Here is an 8,874-nt window from a genome sequence, read left to right as displayed (position 1 = left end):
TCATCAACAACCAGGTCAGACACAGTTCATCAACAACCAGGTCAGACACAGTTCATCAACAACCAGGTCAGACACAGTTCATCAACAACCAGGTCAGACACAGTTCATCAACAACCAGGTCAGACACAGTTCATCAACAACCAGGTCAGACACAGTTCATCAACAACCAGGTCAGACACAGTTCATCAACAACCAGGTCAGACACAGTTCATCAACAACCAGGTCAGACACAGTTCATCAACAACCAGGTCAGACACAGTTCATCAACAACCAGGTCAGACACAGTTCATCAACAACCAGGTCAGACACAGTTCATCAACAACCAGGTCAGACACAGTTCATCAACAACCAGGTCAGACACAGTTCATCAACAACCAGGTCAGACACAGTTCATCAACAACCAGGTCAGACACAGTTCATCAACAACCAGGTCAGACACAGTTCATCAACAACCAGGTCAGACACAGTTCATCAACAACCAGGTCAGACACAGTTCATCAACAACTCAGGTCAGACACAGTTCATCAACAACCAGGTCAGACACAGTTCATCAGCAACCAGGTCAGACACAGTTCATCAACAACCAGGTCAGACACAGTTCATCAACAACCAGGTCAGACACAGTTCATCAACAACCAGGTCAGGTCAGACACAGTTCATCAACAACCAGGTCAGACACAGTTCATCAACAACCAGGTCAGACACAGTTCATCAACAACCAGGTCAGACACAGTTCATCAACAACCAGGTCAGACACAGTTCATCAACAACCAGGTCAGACACAGTTCATCAACAACCAGGTCAGACACAGTTCATCAACAACCAGGTCAGACACAGTTCATCAACAACCAGGTCAGACACAGTTCATCAGCAACCAGGTCAGACACAGTTCATCAACAACCAGGTCAGACACAGTTCATCAACAACCAGGTCAGACACAGTTCATCAGCAACCAGGTCAGACACAGTTCATCAACAACCAGGTCAGCGACACAGTTCATCAACAACCAGGTCAGACACAGTTCATCAACAACCAGGTCAGACACAGTTCATCAACAACCAGGTCAGACACAGTTCATCAACAACCAGGTCAGACACAGTTCATCAGCAACCAGGTCAGGTCAGACACAGTTCATCAACAACCAGGTCAGACACAGTTCATCAACAACCAGGTCAGACACAGTTCATCAACAACCAGGTCAGACACAGTTCATCAACAACCAGGTCAGACACAGTTCATCAACAACCAGGTCAGACACAGTTCATCAACAACCAGGTCAGACACAGTTCATCAACAACCAGGTCAGACACAGTTCATCAACAACCAGGTCAGACACAGTTCATCAACAACCAGGTCAGACACAGTTCATCAACAACCAGGTCAGACACAGTTCATCAACAACCAGGTCAGACACAGTTCATCAGCAACCAGGTCAGGCAGACACAGTTCATCAACAACCAGGTCAGACACAGTTCATCAACAACCAGGTCAGACACAGTTCATCAGCAACCAGGTCAGACACAGTTCATCAACAACCAGGTCAGACACAGTTCATCAGCAACCAGGTCAGACACAGTTCATCAACAACCAGGTCAGACACAGTTCATCAACAACCAGGTCAGACACAGTTCATCAGCAACCAGGTCAGACACAGTTCATCAACAACCAGGTCAGGTCAGACACAGTTCATCAACAACCAGGTCAGACACAGTTCATCAGCAACCAGGTCAGACACAGTTCATCAACAACCAGGTCAGGCGACACAGTTCATCAGCAACCAGGTCAGACACAGTTCATCAACAACCAGGTCAGACACAGTTCATCAACAACCAGGTCAGCACACAGTTCATCAGCAACCAGGTCAGGACACAGTTCATCAACAACCAGGTCAGACACAGTTCATCAGCAACCAGGTCAGACACAGTTCATCAACAACCAGGTCAGACACAGTTCATCAACAACCAGGTCAGACACAGTTCATCAGCAACCAGGTCAGGTCAGACACAGTTCATCAACAACCAGGTCAGACACAGTTCATCAACAACCAGGTCAGACACAGTTCATCAGCAACCAGGTCAGGTCAGACACAGTTCATCAACAACCAGGTCAGACACAGTTCATCAACAACCAGGTCAGGGGACACAGTTCATCAGCAACCAGGTCAGGTCAGACACAGTTCATCAGCAACCTGGTCAGACACAGTTCATCAACAACCAGGTCAGACACAGTTCATCAGCAACCCAGGTCAGACACAGTTCATCAGCAACCAGGTCAGACACAGTTCATCAACAACCAGGTCAGACACAGTTCATCAGCAACCAGGTCAGACACAGTTCATCAACAACTTCAGGTCAGACACAGTTCATCAACAACCAGGTCAGACACAGTTCATCAGCAACCAGGTCAGACACAGTTCATCAGCAACCAGGTCAGACACAGTTCATCAGCAACCAGGTCAGACACAGTTCATCAACAACCAGGTCAGACACAGTTCATCAACAACCAGGTCAGACACAGTTCATCAACAACCAGGTCAGACACAGTTCATCAACAACCAGGTCAGACACAGTTCATCAACAACCAGGTCAGACACAGTTCATCAACAACCAGGTCAGACACAGTTCATCAGCAACCAGGTCAGACACAGTTCATCAACAACCAGGTCAGACACAGTTCATCAACAACCAGGTCAGACACAGTTCATCAACAACCAGGTCAGACACAGTTCATCAACAACCAGGTCAGACACAGTTCATCAACAACCAGGTCAGGTCAGACACAGTTCATCAGCAACCAGGTCAGACACAGTTCATCAACAACCAGGTCAGACACAGTTCATCAACAACCAGGTCAGGTCAGACACAGTTCATCAACAACCAGGTCAGGTCAGACACAGTTCATCAACAACCAGGTCAGACACAGTTCATCAACAACCAGGTCAGACACAGTTCATCAGCAACTCAGGTCAGACACAGTTCATCAACAACCAGGTCAGACACAGTTCATCAACAACCAGGTCAGACACAGTTCATCAACAACCAGGTCAGGTCAGACACAGTTCATCAGCAACCAGGTCAGACACAGTTCATCAGCAACCAGGTCAGACACAGTTCATCAACAACCAGGTCAGACACAGTTCATCAACAACCAGGTCAGACACAGTTCATCAGCAACCAGGTCAGACACAGTTCATCAACAACCAGGTCAGGTCAGACACAGTTCATCAACAACCAGGTCAGACACAGTTCATCAGCAACCAGGTCAGACACAGTTCATCAGCAACCAGGTCAGACACAGTTCATCAACAACCAGGTCAGACACAGTTCATCAACAACCAGGTCAGACACAGTTCATCAACAACCAGGTCAGACACAGTTCATCAGCAACCAGGTCAGACACAGTTCATCAACAACCAGGTCAGACACAGTTCATCAACAACCAGGTCAGGTCAGACACAGTTCATCAACAACCAGGTCAGACACAGTTCATCAACAACCAGGTCAGACACAGTTCATCAGCAACCAGGTCAGACACAGTTCATCAACAACCAGGTCAGGCACAGTTCATCAACAACCAGGTCAGACACAGTTCATCAACAACCAGGTCAGTTCAGACACAGTTCATCAACAACCAGGTCAGACACAGTTCATCAGCAACCAGGTCAAACACAGTTCATCAACAACCAGGTCAGACACAGTTCATCAACAACCAGGTCAGACACAGTTCATCAGCAACCAGGTCAGACACAGTTCATCAACAACCAGGTCAGACACAGTTCATCAACAACCAGGTCAGACACAGTTCATCAACAACCAGGTCAGGTCAGACACAGTTCATCAACAACCAGGTCAGACACAGTTCATCAACAACCAGGTCAGACACAGTTCATCAACAACCAGGTCAGACACAGTTCATCAACAACCAGGTCAGACACAGTTCATCAACAACCAGGTCAGACACAGTTCATCAACAACCAGGTCAGACACAGTTCATCAACAACCAGGTCAGACACAGTTCATCAACAACCAGGTCAGACACAGTTCATCAACAACCAGGTCAGACACAGTTCATCAGCAACCAGGTCAGTCAGACACAGTTCATCAGCAACCAGGTCAGACACAGTTCATCAACAACCAGGTCAGACACAGTTCATCAACAACCAGGTCAGACACAGTTCATCAACAACCAGGTCAGACACAGTTCATCAACAACCAGGTCAGACACAGTTCATCAACAACCAGGTCAGACACAGTTCATCAACAACCAGGTCAGACACAGTTCATCAACAACCAGGTCAGACACAGTTCATCAGCAACCAGGTCAGGTCAGACAACAGTTCATCAACAACCAGGTCAGACACAGTTCATCAACAACCAGGTCAGACACAGTTCATCAACAACCAGGTCAGACACAGTTCATCAACAACCAGGTCAGACACAGTTCATCAACAACCAGGTCAGGTCAGACACAGTTCATCAACAACCAGGTCAGACACAGTTCATCAACAACCAGGTCAGGTCAGACACAGTTCATCAACAACCAGGTCCATCAGACACAGTTCATCAACAACCAGGTCAGACACAGTTCATCAACAACCAGGTCAGACACAGTTCATCAACAACCAGGTCAGACACAGTTCATCAACAACCAGGTCAGACACAGTTCATCAGCAACCAGGTCAGACACAGTTCATCAACAACCAGGTCAGACACAGTTCATCAACAACCAGGTCAGACACAGTTCATCAGCAACCAGGTCAGACACAGTTCATCAACAACCAGGTCAGACACAGTTCATCAACAACCAGGTCAGGTCAGACACAGTTCATCAACAACCAGGTCAGACACAGTTCATCAACAACCAGGTCAGACACAGTTCATCAACAACCAGGTCAGACACAGTTCATCAACAACCAGGTCAGACACAGTTCATCAACAACCAGGTCAGGTCAGACACAGTTCATCAACAACCAGGTCAGACACAGTTCATCAACAACCAGGTCAGACACAGTTCATCAACAACCAGGTCAGACACAGTTCATCAGCAACCAGGTCAGACACAGTTCATCAACAACCAGGTCAGACACAGTTCATCAACAACCAGGTCAGTCAGACACAGTTCATCAGCAACCAGGTCAGACACAGTTCATCAGCAACCAGGTCAGACACAGTTCATCAGCAACCAGGTCAGACACAGTTCATCAACAACCAGGTCAGACACAGTTCATCAACAACCAGGTCAGACACAGTTCATCAACAACCAGGTCAGACACAGTTCATCAACAACCAGGTCAGGTCAGACACAGTTCATCAACAACCAGGTCAGGTCAGACACAGTTCATCAACAACCAGGTCAGACACAGTTCATCAACAACCAGGTCAGACACAGTTCATCAACAACCAGGTCAGACACAGTTCATCAACAACCAGGTCAGGTCAGACACAGTTCATCAACAACCAGGTCAGACACAGTTCATCAACAACCAGGTCAGACACAGTTCATCAACAACCAGGTCAGGTCAGACACAGTTCATCAACAACCAGGTCAGACACAGTTCATCAACAACCAGGTCAGACACAGTTCATCAACAACCAGGTCAGACACAGTTCATCAACAACCAGGTCAGACACAGTTCATCAGCAACCAGGTCAGACACAGTTCATCAACAACCAGGTCAGGTCAGACACAGTTCATCAACAACCAGGTCAGACACAGTTCATCAACAACCAGGTCAGACACAGTTCATCAGCAACCAGGTCAGACACAGTTCATCAGCAACCAGGTCAGACACAGTTCATCAACAACCAGGTCAGACACAGTTCATCAACAACCAGGTCAGACACAGTTCATCAACAACCAGGTCAGACACAGTTCATCAACAACCAGGTCAGACACAGTTCATCAACAACCAGGTCAGGTCAGACACAGTTCATCAACAACCAGGTCAGACACAGTTCATCAACAACCAGGTCAGACACAGTTCATCAGCAACCAGGTCAGACACAGTTCATCAACAACCAGGTCAGGTCAGACACAGTTCATCAACAACCAGGTCAGACACAGTTCATCAACAACCAGGTCAGACACAGTTCATCAACAACCAGGTCAGACACAGTTCATCAACAACCAGGTCAGACACAGTTCATCAACAACCAGGTCAGACACAGTTCATCAACAACCAGGTCAGACACAGTTCATCAACAACCAGGTCAGACACAGTTCATCAACAACCAGGTCAGACACAGTTCATCAACAACCAGGTCAGACACAGTTCATCAGCAACCAGGTCAGACACAGTTCATCAACAACCAGGTCAGACACAGTTCATCAACAACCAGGTCAGTCAGACACAGTTCATCAACAACCAGGTCAGACACAGTTCATCAACAACCAGGTCAGACACAGTTCATCAACAACCAGGTCAGACACAGTTCATCAACAACCAGGTCAGACACAGTTCATCAACAACCAGGTCAGACACAGTTCATCAACAACCAGGTCAGGTCAGACACAGTTCATCAGCAACCAGGTCAGACACAGTTCATCAACAACCAGGTCAGACACAGTTCATCAGCAACCAGGTCAGACACAGTTCATCAACAACCAGGTCAGACACAGTTCATCAACAACCAGGTCAGGGTCAGACACAGTTCATCAACAACCAGGTCAGACACAGTTCATCAACAACCAGGTCAGACACAGTTCATCAGCAACCAGGTCAGACACAGTTCATCAACAACCAGGTCAGCAGACACAGTTCATCAACAACCAGGTCAGACACAGTTCATCAACAACCAGGTCAGACACAGTTCATCAACAACCAGGTCAGGTCAGACACAGTTCATCAACAACCAGGTCAGACACAGTTCATCAGCAACCAGGTCAGACACAGTTCATCAGCAACCAGGTCAGACACAGTTCATCAACAACCAGGTCAGACACAGTTCATCAACAACCAGGTCAGGTCAGACACAGTTCATCAACAACCAGGTCAGACACAGTTCATCAACAACCAGGTCAGACACAGTTCATCAACAACCAGGTCAGACACAGTTCATCAGCAACCAGGTCGGGTCAGACACAGTTCATCAACAACCAGGTCAGACACAGTTCATCAACAACCAGGTCAGACACAGTTCATCAACAACCAGGTCAGACACAGTTCATCAACAACCAGGTCAGACACAGTTCATCAACAACCAGGTCAGACACAGTTCATCAACAACCAGGTCAGACACAGTTCATCAGCAACCAGGTCAGACACAGTTCATCAACAACCAGGTCAGGAGACACAGTTCATCAACAACCAGGTCCAGACACAGTTCATCAACAACCAGGTCAGACACAGTTCATCAACAACCAGGTCAGACACAGTTCATCAACAACCAGGTCAGACACAGTTCATCAACAACCAGGTCAGACACAGTTCATCAACAACCAGGTCAGGTCAGACACAGTTCATCAACAACCAGGTCAGACACAGTTCATCAACAACCAGGTCAGGACACAGTTCATCAACAACCAGGTCGGACACAGTTCATCAGCAACCAGGTCAGACACAGTTCATCAACAACCAGGTCGGACACAGTTCATCAACAACTCAGGTCAGACACAGTTCATCAACAACCAGGTCAGACACAGTTCATCAACAACCAGGTCAGACACAGTTCATCAACAACCAGGTCAGACACAGTTCATCAACAACCAGGTCAGACACAGTTCATCAACAACCAGGTCAGACACAGTTCATCAACAACCAGGTCAGACACAGTTCATCAACAACCAGGTCAGACACAGTTCATCAACAACCAGGTCAGGTCAGACACAGTTCATCAACAACCAGGTCAGACACAGTTCATCAACAACCAGGTCAGACACAGTTCATCAGCAACCAGGTCAGACACAGTTCATCAACAACCAGGTCAGACACAGTTCATCAACAACCAGGTCAGGTCAGACACAGTTCATCAACAACCAGGTCAGACACAGTTCATCAACAACCAGGTCAGGTCAGACACAGTTCATCAACAACCAGGTCAGACACAGTTCATCAACAACCAGGTCAGACACAGTTCATCAACAACCAGGTCAGGTCAGACACAGTTCATCAACAACCAGGTCAGACACAGTTCATCAACAACCAGGTCAGGTCAGACACAGTTCATCAACAACCAGGTCAGACACAGTTCATCAACAACCAGGTCAGACACAGTTCATCAACAACCAGGTCAGACACAGTTCATCAACAACCAGGTCAGACACAGTTCATCAACAACCAGGTCAGGTCAGACACAGTTCATCAACAACCAGGTCAGGACACAGTTCATCAGCAACCAGGTCAGACACAGTTCATCAACAACCAGGTCAGACACAGTTCATCAACAACCAGGTCAGACACAGTTCATCAACAACCAGGTCAGACACAGTTCATCAACAACCAGGTCAGACACAGTTCATCAACAACCAGGTCAGACACAGTTCATCAACAACCAGGTCAGACACAGTTCATCAACAACCAGGTCAGACACAGTTCATCAACAACCAGGTCAGACACAGTTCATCAACAACCAGGTCAGACACAGTTCATCAACAACCAGGTCAGGTCAGACACAGTTCATCAGCAACCAGGTCAGACACAGTTCATCAACAACCAGGTCAGACACAGTTCATCAACAACCAGGTCAGACACAGTTCATCAACAACCAGGTCAGGTCAGACACAGTTCATCAACAACCAGGTCAGACACAGTTCATCAGCAACCAGGTCAGACACAGTTCATCAGCAACCAGGTCAGACACAGTTCATCAGCAACCAGGTCAGGTCAGACACAGTTCATCAACAACCAGGTCAGACACAGTTCATCAGCAACCAGGT

General features: G+C 47.3%; 1 protein-coding gene across 1 annotated transcript in view; it reads left to right on the top strand.

Moving 5' to 3' along the window:
• Positions 1 to 8,874, top strand: part of LOC121563437 (ryanodine receptor 2-like) — a gene marked incomplete at both ends in the record, with an annotated part of 114,373 nt that overhangs the window by 50,400 nt on the left and 55,099 nt on the right.

The sequence above is a fragment of the Coregonus clupeaformis genome, unplaced genomic scaffold (genome assembly GCF_020615455.1).
Source record: "Coregonus clupeaformis isolate EN_2021a unplaced genomic scaffold, ASM2061545v1 scaf1632, whole genome shotgun sequence".
Lineage (NCBI taxonomy): Eukaryota > Metazoa > Chordata > Actinopteri > Salmoniformes > Salmonidae > Coregonus > Coregonus clupeaformis.
The sequence above is the reverse complement of the archived record's forward strand: the minus strand, read 5'-3'. Positions and strand labels throughout refer to the sequence as shown.